This window comes from Meles meles, chromosome 9 (assembly GCF_922984935.1).
Source record: "Meles meles chromosome 9, mMelMel3.1 paternal haplotype, whole genome shotgun sequence".
NCBI classification, from domain to species: Eukaryota; Metazoa; Chordata; class Mammalia; order Carnivora; family Mustelidae; genus Meles; species Meles meles.
Genome location: NC_060074.1, coordinates 57,426,826 through 57,442,783, shown reverse-complemented (window position 1 = coordinate 57,442,783; position 15,958 = coordinate 57,426,826). Strand labels below are relative to the sequence as shown.

The 15,958-nt window shown below is 36.2% G+C and overlaps 1 protein-coding gene and 1 non-coding gene across 3 annotated transcripts in view; both read left to right on the top strand.

Annotated features, from left to right (window-relative positions):
• Positions 1–15,958, top strand: part of BAZ2B (bromodomain adjacent to zinc finger domain 2B) — a 421,364-nt gene that overhangs the window by 51,134 nt on the left and 354,272 nt on the right. The gene's annotated exons all lie outside the window — the stretch shown is intronic.
• LOC123951209 lies at positions 11,568–11,711 on the top strand. The gene has a single exon (XR_006820367.1). It is a non-coding gene; the product is annotated as a U4 spliceosomal RNA (small nuclear RNA).

The window sequence follows — 15,958 nt, the reverse complement described above, 5'->3', positions numbered from 1 at the left end:
GATTTTAGATGGTACCTGTAACCCTGAATAGGTTATGTGTATATTTGAAGAAGGAGTTACTTCTCCCAGACTTTATGGACTGACTTTGATAAAGGAAGCCTTTTACCTGTGTGTGGGGGCTTGCTGGATCATGTTACTTGATTCTAGTGGTACAGGGTGCCAAGTGTGGGGGTATGTGCCAGTACCAGGTCCAGCAAGGGTATGATGTCTCTTTGGTTCAGGCTGCTGAGGTCCATTGCATTGGCAACGGTGTGGTCCTTGGCAAGCAGTGGCGGCAAGGTCTGTTGGAGTCCTCAGCAAGCCCTTCCAGGCATAGCACCCAGGGCAAGTAGCAGGGACCACAGTCAGTGGTTTGCACACACTCAGCTGTGACAGTCAGCTGTAGGTACCTATGTAGTGATAGGGGTCAGTTGCAGACATAATGATGGAGATCAGGGTAGATAGCAAGGGCCAGGGCCAATTATGGGCTTACTGGCAAGTGCAGAGGCCCTATAGAGAGGTGTGCTCTCCTGTGGCTGTTCACTCTTACTTCAAGTGTGCACACTGTAGTGGGGGGCAGTGACAGGAGTCAGGCTGGGGGTGTACAGGTACACAGCTGGAAGAGTTAGCTACAAGTGAGCACCATGGTGCCAGCTGTAGTGTCAAGAGGCTGGACTTGATCTGGGCCCACAAAGCAGCTACAAGGCCCTGGTTGTCTATGCACTTACCTGTGGGTGCATGTACCACCATTACCACCCCCTCACCCCAACCCACCCCACCAAAGGTATGTGTGCTGTACTGGGGGCTGTTAACAGTCATCAGGCCACTAATGTGTGGCTGCACAGTTGAAAGGGCTACCTCTGAACATGGCCATGGGGGTCAGCCAGGTGAGCCTAGGCTGGCGTCTTGCACTTGCACAGCTGTAGAAGCTAAAGCTACCAGACTCTGGCAGTAATGAGAAGGGACTTGGTCAGCTAGTGTCTTACACTTGTGCAGCTGCAGTGGGATGCTCTCAGTGAACACTAATTCCTGTGGAGCTAAATCTGGTGAAATTTGCCTGATGGTCCTTGAAGACTGTGCTAGCTATTGACATTGCCAGTGCTGAAATATGCTGAGTCTGTCTGCAGAGCAGATCTCTGAACCTAGGTCACGTCCTGCTGTGTGTCTACTAATAGTAGCCTCTGATTTTCTTCCTTATACCTAACTATCTCCTTAAGTGTCAGCTTTGCTGATCTTGGTGGGGTGAAACCAAAGCAGTACCTTTACACCATGCCCCAAAGAGCTGGAGGCGCTGGTTGCTCATCCTGTTCTTCCTTTCCTATTTGGGAAGTTCTTCTTGGTGCTGAATAATGCCAGCTTGGGGGATGGGATGATGCAGGCAAAATGAGGTTGCCTTCCTTCTTTTTTTGTGTAATTACTGTTTTGTTCCACTGTGTTGCTGAAACTTTTTAGGTGGACTCTAGAACTGATTCTGGAGCTGATTTTGTTCATGGATAGCTGTCTAGTCCTTGATCTTGACATTTTTTTCCACAACATTTCTTTAAAATTTTATTTGCCATTTTTATGTGTTTGGGATATAGGAAGGGAATCCAAGTATGTACTTACACGATTAGAATCTAACATAGATGTCTAACAAATAGGTAGTATGAAGACTTTAAAAACACAAACTTATTATCGAATAAGTACCAAACGCCAAAACTGGAAGAATAGCTCAATACAGTAGGTGAGAAATAAGATTTTAACAATATCTCAACAGATTGTAACCTCCTCTTTATTCCTCTTTTTCCTCCTCCTCCTCCTCCTTTTTCCAAGATTAGGCTTCATTCCCTGTATATTTTGGATTTTGTTCTGGTACAAAAGTCTGCCCAGAACTACCCCATCAGTCTCTCTCTTGCTCTGTCTTGTGAAAAATCACACATTTGTAAATAGGCCAAGGATTAAGAATGGGATTATTTTTTTCCTAGAAAGTTAAAATAATTTTATAAGGATTATTGTTTGTTGAGAATAATTTCTCCTAAATAGAAAAGGGAACATTTGTTACAACTAGAGTTCCAACTCTGATTATGTAGTAGTGGCAGCTTACAGCTGTGCATTGAGCATTTTGAGGGCATATCAAAGCTCAAAATCTAAGTGTGTCTTGATTGATTATTGACATGTGCCATGAGCAGAGGAAGAGGTAATAGTGGCCTGATTACTTACCATTTCCTTTGTAGATTTTTAGTATATGTGCTGCCGAAGCGAGCACATCCTTTGTAGATTTTTTAAAATTCCAGTATAGTTAACATACAGTGTTATATTTGTTTCAGGTATAAATATAGTGATTGAATAATTCTGTACATTCTTCAGTGCTCATCACGATAACCGTACCCTTAATCTCCTTCACCTCTTTCACCCATACTCCAGCCATCTCCCCTCTGGTAACCAACAGTTTGCTCTCTATAGTAAGACTGTCTTTTTTTTTTTATTTGTTTTGTTTCTTAAATTCCACATATGAGTGAAGTAATATGGTATTTGTCTTTCTCTGACTGACTTACTTCACTTAGCATTATGTTCTAGAGTTCCATCCAGGTCTTTGCACATGGCAAGATTTCGTTCTTTTTTATGGTTCAGTAAAATTCCATTGTATATATATACCACATCTTCTTTATCCTTTCATCTATTGATGGGCACTTGGGTTGCTTCCATAAATTGGCTATTGTAAAAAATGCTACAATAAACAAAGGGGTGCATTTATCTCTTTTGATTATTGTTTCTGTATTTTGAGGGTAAATACTCAGTAGTGCAATTACTGGGTGGTAGGGTAATTCAACTTTGAAAAACCTCCATACCGTTTTCCAGGGTACTATTCAACAAGACAAAGGAGAGGGGAATGGGGTTAAACAGCAGTAGGGATTAAGGAACGCACTCATCATGATGAGCACCGGGTGAGGTATGGAAATGTTAAATCACTATATTGTATACCTGAAACTAATACAGCACTATATGTTAACTGGAATTAAAATAAAGAAAAAAATTTTTTAATGAAAGGAATAAGATGGGGTGCCTGGGTGGCTCAGAGGGTTGGGCCTCTGCCTTCAGCTCAGTCATGGTCTCAGGGTCTTGGGATAGAGCCCCTCCTCCGCCTCTTTGCTCAGCGGGAGCCTGCTTTCCTCTCTCTCTCTGCCTGCCTCTCTGCCTACTTGTGATCTCTCTCTCTGTCAAATAAATAAATAAAATCTTTTAAAAAAATGAAAAGAGTAAGAAATTCATTAAAAAAACAATAGAAAGAAATGAACTATTGATAACTGAAAAAATTTGAATATCAAAGGGGATGGTGAAATAAAGAAACCCTTCTCAAGCGGTTACATTATGTATGATTACATTTATAAACTATTTTTGCAAAGACAAACCTATATTGATAGAAAATAGATCAGTGGTTGCCAAGAGCTAGGGATTGTGGGAATGTGTGACTACAAAAGTGTAGTAAAAGGGATTTTGACGGTAGGTGATAGAAGTGTTCTGTATCCTGATACTGCTGATAGTAACATGAATCTGTACATGCATTAAAATTCATAGAACTATCTGCTCCTTCTAAAAACCAAGTTGAAATTTTAAATAAATTGTAGAAAAGTATCTAGACTATGACTTTGAGTTGGCTTCAGGTTGTATATGTGCTATGGTATGAAGTGAAAGGAAAGTTCTGAGGATTAGAAAAAATATCTAAGAAATTATATATGCAAAAACCCTCACATTGTATAGCAAGTTGGCAGTTGGGGTTTAGTATTTAGTGTCTCATGAACTTGGTTTATATTTTGTAATGGAAAGGGTATACAGAAGCATTTTAATCCAGAATATGCATTGGCCTTGTACCATTAAGTAAAATAGATGTTCTGAGAAAATGCTCCATTTTTTTTTTTTCTAATGGTTTCACATAGTTTCTGACATAGCACTGACAGATTCCCCAGTTGGAATAGCACAGAATTAGATGACCTTAATAATAACTCTCTTAGCTGTAAAGTTTAGTTTGTTTTAATTTTTGTCAAATCACTTTTTTGAGTTTTCATGTTTAAAGTATTCATTTTTTAATACTATACCAACTAAAAATTTAAGACCACTAGGTGGGGATGTAAACAATATAGCATTTGTTATTTCCCTCCTGCTTAGAACTTGATAGGTACAGCCATAAGCATAATTCCTTGAAAAGAGGGAAGAAAACAAACAAACCATAAAAGAAGTTGTTTTTATATTTCTAAATGTTATGGTAGTCTGGGTTTGGGAAAAGTGAAGCCCCTGAAATAAGAATAAAATCATTTGTGCTCAAATAGCATATTCTAAAACCACAGTTTCTTTGGATGACATCTCATTGTTGCAATATGTGATATTTGTTGCTTTACGGGTTTACTTTGTTCTAATACATGTTTAATGATAGATATGAAATAAAAAAATGTAATAAGGTATATTATAATTTCCTGTCTTTTAATACTTTTTTTGATACTATAAAAAAGAATGATCATTTACCTCTTTTAAAGATATGTTTAAATTTATGTTAATTTCATGTCATTACTTTTTTTAAATTTTATGTTATTTTATTTTTTCGGTTTTCCAAGATTCATTGTTTATGTACCACACCCAGTGCTCCATTAAATAGTCCCTTCCTTAATACCCACCAAGAGGCTCACCCATCCCCCCACCTACCTCCCCTCTAAAAACCCTCAGTTTGTTTCTCAGAGTCCAGTCTCTCATGGTTTGTCTCCTTCTCTTTTCCTTTCCTTCTCCTAGTGTCTTCCATGTTATTCCTTATGTTCCACAAGTAAGTGGAACCGTAGGAAAATTGAGTTTCTCTGTGTGACTTATTTCACTCAGCTTAATCTTCTCCAATCCCATCCATGTCTTTTAGTCTTCTACATATAATTAGCAAAAACATAGCTACATTAAGAACATTAAGAATATCTCTAGAAAATTGCTCTATAATAAAATACCATCGTGCTTTGTTGCAATCATTTTTTTTTAAGAGTGCTTAGAAAAAAATAAATTAGGGAATGAGAAGGTCTTTTTTTTACCTCTAAAATGAGGAAAGCTGTATTTTCAGGAATTAAAACTGTCTTTTTATTTCTTGAGAATTTTTTTCTCTCATACTGCATGTTTTTATTACTTTTCAAGCAAGTGAACACATAATTACTGGTAATTATGTGGGCTTTGGTATGTATACATTGTATCACTGTTGACGATTCCCTTTAACCATGGTACAGGATTTCTGTTCAATAAGGACTGACACCTGTTTTTCTTTCAGGAGTCCATCTTAGATTTTTGGTTGCTTAGTACTCATCATCAGTATTTTGACTCAACTAAAATTAAAAGGGTTAGCATATGTATTATAACTTAAATGATTTATTCAACAAGGAAAGTATGTCAGTTTCTAGCATAATGGGGATAAATTATAGATTATTATATATCTGTGAAATTCTCAGGTAAAATCAGCTCAGAAATGGAGGTCTGGGACTATGATTTATTTAATATTTATATCTTAGTTAAGTAAATGCAGCAATTTTTAAGGGAATAACTATTATTTTAAATGAATAATCACTTTAAGACTGTGCTTAATATATATATAACATAAATCTTACCATTTTCCCCTATTCTCAAAGGTACAATTCAGTGGCATTAATTACATTCATACTGTTGTGCAACCATCTGCTGTTTGCAAAACTGTTTTCATCACCAAAAACAGAAACTCTAACCATTAAGCAATAACTCCCCATTTTCCCCAGCTACTGGTAACCTCTAATCTACTTTCTGTCTCTATGAGTTTATCTTGAAAAACTTGATTTTAATATAATTTTATATTTTTAATTTTTCCACTTGGCTAGAAAATATTTAATATGGTGAGGTCTACCAATATTATTTGGAAGAAATAAAGTACTATGTACACTAATACAAATACACAAATAGCTCTGAATCATAACAAAGAAACAAGTTACCTATATCAGTAAGTTTACTAAGCATCTTATTTGTTCTTAGGATTTCCTTAGTATTTTCAGGAAGAAGAGAACTCACAACTCTATTTTAAATTTTTATGACATGCTTCATATTGGGACAAAAATCAGGAAATAATACATACATACATACATACATATTTAAGGCCCTCATTTTAGTCACACTGAGATGACATGTAATAAAACAGTATAACAAAATAAATAGAGGTATATGAATTGGAATGAAAAATGACTCTAAAATACATTTCATTTTAAAGGTTCTTCCATTTAATTGTTTCAAATCATACACAAGGCACATTAGTTGAGGGGCACCTGGGTGGCTTAGTGGGTTAAGCCTCTGTCTTCAGCTCAGGTCGTGATCCCAGGGTTCTGGGATCTAACCCCACATCAGGCTCTCTGCTTAGCGGGGAGCCTGCTTACTCCTCTCTCTCTGCCTGCCTCTCTGCCTACTTGTGATCTCTGTCTGTCAAATAAATAAAATCTTTAAAAAAAAAAAGATACATTAGTTGAAAATTTTCAAAATGAAGAACAAATAAATAGCATAAAAATATTTTTACTTATCTTTTAAGAAACTGCCTCTCAGATAAAAATTTTTTTAAACATTTTTTAAAATTTATTTGACAGAGAGAGAGACATCACAAGTAGGCTGAGAGGCAGGCAGAGGGGGTGGGGGAAGCAGGCTCCCTGCAGAGCTGAGAGCCCGATGTGGGGCTTGATCCCAGGACACCCAGATCACGACCCAAGCCGAGGGCAGAGGCTTAACCCACTGAGCCACCCAGGCACCCCTCAGGTAAAATTATTTTTAAAGGATGGGCGTGCTTGCACTGTAAGCCAAACAGTGCAAATGGAGTTTTCTGAACAAGAGTAAATAGAGAATTTTAATGACTGGTCAAATATTAACTGTCCACACCTAGAATTTTCTGAAGGAATTTAGATGATTCCTAATTTAATAAAATGCTTCACATTTTGGTGTTGCTGACTGGAAAGATACATGATAAATCTACAAATGAGTGGAATCCTTGTAAAAATGTCTATACTAAGTATACTAGTTTGATTCATATTATAACTGGGTATATTGAACAACATTGGTGATAGAGATAAGTGCATTCTTTCACTTGAAAAAGCTAAAATAAAAAAAATTAAAAAGCTAAAATTTTGTTATTTTCTGTAATAAGCTGATATGCTGGTAAATATAAAAATATACTGGATAATGATTAAATCAGTTGAGGAAACCTGAGAAACCATTTTTCTGTATACTCTTTTAGGTAAAACTGTACCCTTAATTATCCCAGAAAAATTACTTGATCTATTTTTTTATATCTCTTGAGATGACCTTTCTTGGATTTCATAATTCTATAATTGGAAGGGTTTTTCTTTATAATGTTTTACTTATGTTGCTATGATATTCTTTACTTTTCACTTATTCCCTCATGTCCTGAGTATAAATGGAGAATAGTTCACTAATGCATACAAAGTTTTCCTATCCCTGAGTGAAGGATCAGAGGAATTGTTGAGTTGTTGGCTCATTCAGTTTCCATTAAATTACATTATATTGTGCCTTCCTGTACTGAACAGATGGGAAAGATAAAAATTGTATTTCCAGAATCCCTTGGCTGCTAGGCTTCTGGACACAGATTAAGCCCCTTCAATAATATGCATTCCTTCAAAATTTGGAAGGAAGAAGTTAAGTGAAGGCTGCTTTTCTCGTTCTCTTGGCTGTCACTACTGGGCAGCATGTTCAGGAAAATTTTCAGTGATTTTGTTCTGGAAGTCATTTTTATTTTTATTACTTACTTATTTTTTAAGACTTATTTATTTTAGAGAGAGAGAGGGAGCATGAGCAGGAGGGGCAGAGGGAGAGGCAGAGAGAATATCAAGCAGACTCTGCTCTGAGCATGGAGCCCCACCTGGGACTTGATCCTATGACCTGAGATTATAACCTGAGCTGAAACAGAGAGGCAGACTCCCAACAAACTGCACCACCCAGGCACCCCTGGGAGTCATTGGTAAAGAGCCTTTTTAGAATCTGTTCCTCCAGCCCTTCCTATAGTTTGTATTCAGCTAATTCCTTGTATTAAATATCTTTATTAACAAATTAACAGTATGAGGCACCTGACTGGCTCAGTTACTAGAGCATAAGATTTCTAATCTTGGGGTCATGACTTCAGAGTCCAGTTTGGGCAGAGAGCTTACTTAAAAGCAAAAATACACCACCACAACAACAAAACAATAGAACCATTGCCACTAAGTCAGGAAAAGATATGGGTGCTTAATATTGCTATGAAAGTTTTAGACAAGACAGACTTTGCACTCATTGTAATTGGAAAGGAAGAGGCAAACCACTCCTGTTTACAGATGGTATGATTCTGTATCTAAAAATACCCAGAAAAAGTAATGGAAAACCTAGTAAAACAGTAAGAGAATTTAAATAGCAGTTTATAATTTCAACTTAAAAAAAATTAACACCCTCATGACAGACTGGACCACATGGACATCACAGTTATATTCTGAGTATCCCATCCTGAAGCAACAGAATACACAATTTTTCTCAAGTGCGCAGGGAACATGCTCCAGAATAGATCACATCCTGAGTCTCAAATCAGATCTCAACCAGTACCAAAAGACTGTGATTGTTCCCTGCATATTTTCAGACCACAATGCTTTGAAACTTGAATTTAAACACAAGAGCAAAGTTGGAAAGAACTCAAATTCAGGGAGACTATAGAGCATCCTACTGAAGAATGAATGGGTCAACCAGGAAATTAAAGAAGAATTAAAAAAAAAAAACTCATGGAAACAAATGAAAATGAAAACAACTATTCAAAACCTCTGGGATGCAGCAGAGGTGGTCCTAAGAAGCAAGAATATAGCACTACAAGCCCTTCACAAGAAACAAGAAAAGTCTCAAATAAACAACCTAACCTTACACCTAAAGGAGCTGGAGAAAAAACAGCAAATAAAGCCTAAACCCAGCAGGAGAAGAGAAATAATAAAGATTGAGCAGAAATCAGTGAAATAGAAACTAAAAGAACAGTAGAACAGATTGACAAAGCTAGGAGCTGGTTCTTTGAAAGAATTAATAAGATTGATAAACCCCTGACCAGACTTACTACGAAGAAAAGAGAAAGGACCTAAATAAATGAAATCATGAACGAAAGAAGAAAGATCACAACCAACACCGAAGAAATACAAAACAATTATAAGAATATATGAGCAAGTATATGCCAACAAATTTGACAGTCTGAAAGAAATGGCCAAACTATGGAAAGAGCTCAGATGTCCATCAACAGATGAATGGATAAAGATGTAGTGTATATATATAATGGAATATTACGCAGCCATTAGAAAATGAAATCTTGCCACTTACAATGATGTGAATGGAACTAGAGGATACTATGCTAAGCTAAATGAGTTAATCAGAGAAAGACAATTATCATATAATCTCACTGATATGTGGAATTTAAGAAACAAGGCAGAGGATCATAGGGAAAGAGAGGAAAAAGTGAAACAAGATGAAACCAGAGAGGGCAACAAACCATAAGAGACTCTTAATCAAAGGATAGAAACTGAGGGTTGTTGGAGGGGAGAGGGGTGGAGAGATGGGGTAATTGAGCAATGGACATTGGGGAGGGGATGAATCACAGACCTGCACCCCTGAAACAAATAATACATTAAATGTTATTAAATTTTTTAAAATTAAAAAAAATTTTTTAACACCTTCACATAGACACAAATAGTAAATAGTAGTTAGAAGATAAAATGTAAAAGAAGACTTAATTTTCAATAGCAAATAGTAAATAGTTGAAAAATAAAAAGTTCAACTTTCAAATTTGTGGAGTTTTCTATACCTTTCACCTCAATTCATAAGTACTAGCAGCTTCTGCACTTGCTTTATCTCTTTTTTTGTACACATACATTATTACTGTTATTATGGATTTTGCTGGACTATGACCCCTTTCCTTTACTTCAATGTTCATGTCATACAAACAAGGATATTTTCTTACATTGTTACAGTATAATTATGAAAGTCAAGGAGTTCACCATTGACACAATATTAGTATTTAGTAACATGCAGTCCCTGTCGCTTTTGTCCCCGTTCTTTTTTTTTTTTTTAATATTTTATTTATTTGACAGAGAGAAATCACAACTAGGCAGAGAGGCAGGCAGAGAGAGAGGAGGAAGCAGGCTCCCCGTGGAGCAGAGTGCCGGGCTCGATCCCAGGACCCTGGGATCATGACCTGAGCCGAAGGCAGAGGCTTTAACCCACTGAGCCACCCAGGCGCCCCGTCCCCGTTCTTTATAACAATTATCTGCTCATGTGTAGTCACACATTACATTAATTGTCATGTCTTAGTCTTTTAAAATGTGGAATACTTCCCTAGTCTTTCTTTGATGTTTATGGAAGGGACAATTTTGAAGTGTTTAATTGAGTTGTTTTATAGAATTTATTTAAAATTAGATTTATCTTGTTTCCTTGCTAAATTCAGGTTATACATTTTTTTCATATCTTTATTAAGATATATTTCACAGGGATACCTGGGTGGCTCAGTCAGTTAAGCCTTTGCCTTTGGCTCAGGTCATGATCCAGTTAAGCCTTTGCCTTTGGCTCAGGTCATGATCCCAGGGTCCTGGGATCAAGTCCCACTTTGGACTCCTTGCTCAACCAGGACCTTGCTTCTCCCTCTGCATGCTGCTACCCCTGCTTGCGCTCACTGTCTCTCTCTCACACACAAATAAATAAAATCTTTAAATAATAGAAAATTTAAAAATATATATTTCACATACCATAAAATTGACCCTCTTAACATGTAAGGTTTAGTGATTTTTACTATATAGACTTGTACAGCCATTACTACTAGCTAATTTGAGACTTTAAAAAAAAGATTTTATTTATTCATTTAATAAAGAGAGAGGGAACGAGCACAAGTAGGGGGAAGGAAAAGGGAGAGGGAGAAGCACACTCCCTGCTGAGCTGGGAGCCCGACGTGGGGCTTGATCCCAGGACCTGATGACCATGACCTGAGCCTAAGGCAGATGCTTAATCATTTGAGCCACACAGGTGCCCCTAATTTGAAAACATTTTTAACCCCCTGAATGGCATTATCAGTCATTCCTGCTCATCTCCCCATCCTGCCCAAGCCCTCGGCAACTTCTAATTTACTTCTGTTTCTGTGGATTTTCATGTTCTAGACAATGGAATCATAACTATGTGAGGGTTTTCTTTTTTTATTTCTTTTTTTTTTTTTTTTACTGGTTTCATTCACTTAACAATGTTTTCAGTGTTCAGATGTCAAAGCGTGTATTGATATGACATTCTTTTTATTACCACTAGTATGCTATTATATGGATATACCATATTTTGAGGATCAGTGTATCAGTTGATGAACATTTTAGGTTTTTCCACTTCTGAGCTATTGTGAATAATATTTCTGTGGAAAAGATTTTGTATGAGCATATGTTTGTAATTCTCCTGAGTATTTGTAATTCTGTGTCACATGGAAATGCTGCCTTTAGCATTTTGAGGAACTGTCAAACTGTTCTCTGAAGCAGCTACATTATTTCATCGTCCCACCAGCAAGCAATGTATGAGTGTTTCAGTTTCTTAGTATCTTCACTAGCTTTGCGCAGTGGCAGTATCGTAGCCAATGAGGTTTATCCGAGGCGCGATTATTGCTAATCTTAGTATCTTCACTGACATTTGTTATTGTCTGCTGTTTTTATATTAACTATAAAGAGAGGCAAAGGGACAGCCTGGTAGGTGTGAAGTGATATCTTACTAGTTTTGATTTGCATTTCTCTAATACCCTAGGATATTGACCATTTTTTCATGTGCTTATTGACATTTGTATGTCTTTGGAGAAATGTTTGTTTAGATCTTTTGCTCATTTTTCTGTGGGAGCATGACTGGTAAGCTTTTTGTATTTTCTAGATAAAAGTCCTTTGCTTGTTATGTGACTTGCAAATGTTTTATTGCATTCTGTGAGTTATTTTTTCACTTTCTTATTTGTATTCTTTGAAACACAAAAGTTTGATTTTAAAATAGTCTAGGAGGGCCTGGGTGGTGCAATCAGTTAAGCATCTGACTCTTGGTTTTGGTTCAGGTCATGACTCAGGGTCATGAGGTCGAGCCCCATATCAAGCCCCATTTAAGGCTCCATGCTCAGCAGGGAGTCGCTTGAGATTCCCCCTCCCCCCAGCTTGTATGCTTTCTCTCTAAATAAATAAACAAAACTTTTAAAAAGTCAATTTGTTTACCTTTTATTTTGTTCTTGTGCTTTTTCAGTGTTGTATCTAAGATCCTGTTGCAGAACGTAAGGTCATAAATGTTTATGACCTTGTTTTCTTCTAGGAGTTTTATACTTTTGCCTATTATATTTAGGTCTGTGATCCACTCTGAGTTAATTTTTGCTTTTGGATATCCAGTTTTCTTAGTACCATTTCTTAAAAATACTCTTCCTTCCCCTACTGAATTCTTTTGACTTGTTGAAAATCCATTTAACATCGTTGTAAAGGTTTCTTTTTAATTTAATTTGAATTCTTTTCCATTGTTATATATGTTTGTTATTAGGCCAGTGCCACAGTGTCTTGATTACTGTTGCTTTGTAGTAAGCTTCAAAAATGAGAAGTGTAGGTTCTCTAACCTTACTCTTTCTTTACAAGATTGCTTTGGTTTTCCTTGGTTCCTTGTTTTCCATAGAAAACTAGGATCAGCTTGTTGACCTCTGCAGGGGGGGTGAAGAGAAAGCATGGATTTGGTTGGAGATTGAATCTGTTCATCAATTTGGGGAATATTGCTACTATAAAAATGTCAAGTATTTCATTCCAAGAAAATGGGATGTCTTTCCATTTATTTGTAAATCTCTTAAAACAATATTTTGTAGACTCAGGTGTACACATCTTCCTCTTCTTTTGTTAAATTTGTTCTTCGGCATCTCATTTTTTGAGTACTTATTTTCTTTCTGTTTAAGATATTCTACATCTGTTTCATACATTTTTCACCCTAGCCTTAGAATGAGCCATTTCTCCAAGAAACCTTGGTTATTTTAATGGGTAATTGTATTTAAGAAACATTATCTGTGTTTTAGTGTGTGTTCTAAGGCCCACTGAGTTCTAATATTTTGTAGAATAATATTTGTAGAATTATGTTTTGTAGAATAATATTTGTAGAATTAATATTTGGCCTTCTACAAATAGTACTGTACACTAAAAGGAGCCAGAATTCTTTAGGGAATTCTGCTTTCATGTATGGAATCTGAAAAAAATAATCCAAGTCTGAAATACTATTGTGAGAAAAAATACTTTCTAAAATGTCTGGAAGTACTGACAAAGATGCCAAATTTGATAATTCAAACATGGAAAATAAACTCATGAGCCAGTTGAATCTGTAAAAAGTCCATGATAGTGTTCAGAAGGAACAAACTGTGTTCAGTAAATCATACATGTATTTGTATGGGGATCTATGCTCTCCAGTTACAAAATATAGAAAAATATATATCTTACAATTACCAGCTAACTGATAACTCACCAAGAATCAAGGAGTTGACTGTGGAGTAATGAATTTGTGCCTGTGGTTCTTAGACAATGCTTAATATAAGAACCTCCCAAATACAAGTGTGGTTGCAGATATATTGAGAGATCTTTCAAGGAATCTGGGGCCTGTTCTGGACAAATTTTCAGGGAAGCTTTAAAAAAATTGAGGAGCTTGAGATGGGACCTGAAATTCGCCTGCCTCCCAGTAAACTCTCAGAAATATGCTAGGTGTATGGTATATACTTATACCAAGTTAGCTGGCAAATACCCCAGAATCTCAAGCAGTGGGAAAACTTAGGAAGCTATAACACTCCCCTTCCTCCTCAAAAATAAATGCTGCTTATTCCTGGAAAAACCGTCACTCTGTTTGGCACTTGTGTATTTCCTCCAAGATTCTAAGGACACAACATGCTGTACTAGATGTAGTGTTGTGTAATATCTACCTCTTTTTTATTTTAATGAAAACTGTATAATTCTTTCTGTGATTATCTTTCCAACTGAAAGATTTATGGTAAAAGAAAAGTAGAAAATGAGTGACAGATGTTGAAGATTATTTATGTAGAATGAGCTCCTTTGGAATTAGAATGAGCTCCTTTGGATTAGAAGGTTATAATTTGTGTGTTTAACTAATAGGGTAGTATAAGTTAGCTAGGTCATAATTCTAAAATATATTCATGGTTGTTGTACTATTTTATCTTCAGTGTTTTTGGAAGTTCAAGATCATTATCTTCAAAATCATAAGTCTTGATTTTTTAAAAAAAATTTTAAAGATTTTATTTATTTGGGAGAGATTGAGAGAGAGCATGACCTGGGGAGGGGCAAAGGGAAAGGGAGAGGCAGACTCCCCACTGAGCAGGGAGCTGGATCTGGGACTTGATCCCAGGACTCTGGGGATCATGACCTGAGCTGAAAGCAGATGCTTAACTGACTTAGCCACCCAGGCGTCCTGCCGCTAAAAACCTTCTAATATACAGAAGTTAAAAGAAAATTTTTTTTAATGGGAAATGAAATAGTAATGTTGACTCTAACATAATAACACTATATACAAAAACATAAGGCAAAGGATTCCTGGGATAAACATGAGGTGAAGAATTTCCAGATCACTCTGAAGTCTGACAGCATGATTATATCTTTGGGCAGCTCCCAAGTGTATAAATTTCATAAAGAAAGATGTAAAACTGTACATTTTTTCAGATGATAACATTGTTTCCTAGAAAACTAAGGAATCTGCATAGCAACTAGAACAAACAGGTGAATTTAATAATGTTACATGTAATGAATCATTGAACATTACATCAAAAGCTAATGATGTGCTGTATGTGAGCTAACTCAACTAAATTTTAAAAAAAGAAAAACATCTAAAAGAACAAAAAGAAAAATGAATGTTACAAAATAGAGTTAAGATAAAAAATTGGTTTTATTTTAATATACTAATAGCAAATAATTAGAATTTTTTAAAATTCCATTTACAGGGGGTGCCTGGCTGGCTCTGCTTATAGAGCCTGCAATTCTTGACCTCAGAGTTGTGATTTCAAACCCCACATTGGGCAGAGAGATTACTTAAGGGAAATAAATAAATAAATAAATAAATAAATTCCATTTACAGTTACACCAAAAAATAATTCTTAGGAATAAATAGAACAAAAGGCATTTACAACTTCTACCCTAAAAACTACAAAACATTGTTGAGAGAATTTAAAGATTAATAGAGAGCTATACAGTCTTCATGGATTGGAACATTTAAGATTATTCACATGACACTTCTAACCAAATTTATCAGTATATCAAAACAATTTCAATTAAAATTCCCAACTATTTTGGTAGAACATGAGAAGCTGATTCTAAAATTTATATGGAAATGCAAGAGAAGAAAACATGAGTAGGCAAAGCAATTTTTTAAAAAAGATTTTATTTATTTATTTAACAGAGAGAGAGGGAACACAAGCAGGGGGAGTAGGAGAGGAAGAAGCAGGCTTCCTGCTGAGCAGGGAGCCCGATGTGGGGCTCGACCCCAAGAAACTGGGAACATGACCTAAGCTGAAGACAGACTGTTAATGACTGAGCCACCCCAGCACCCCAGCAAAGCAATTTTTAAACAGTAAACAGATCAGGATGACTTAACCCTAATGATTTCAGAACTTTGGATAAAGTTTCTGTAAGCAAGACCACTTCTGGGGCTTCTGAGTCCCAACTTGATTTTGGCTTAAGTCATGATCTCAGGGTTGTGAAATAAAGCTCTATGTCAAGCTCCATTCCCAGTGTCACCCTCTCCCTCTGCCTCTGCCCCACTTGCACTCTCTGTATCTTTCTCTCTAAAATAAATAAAATCTTTAAAAAACTAAAAGACCACCTGCTATTGATAAAATGCTCAGCCTGAGGATGAGTAGAACTGAAATGAATCTTAAACCCAAACATACATAATTATCTAATTTTCATTAAGAGTACCAAGTTCAGTGAGGGAATGGAGAATATTTTTA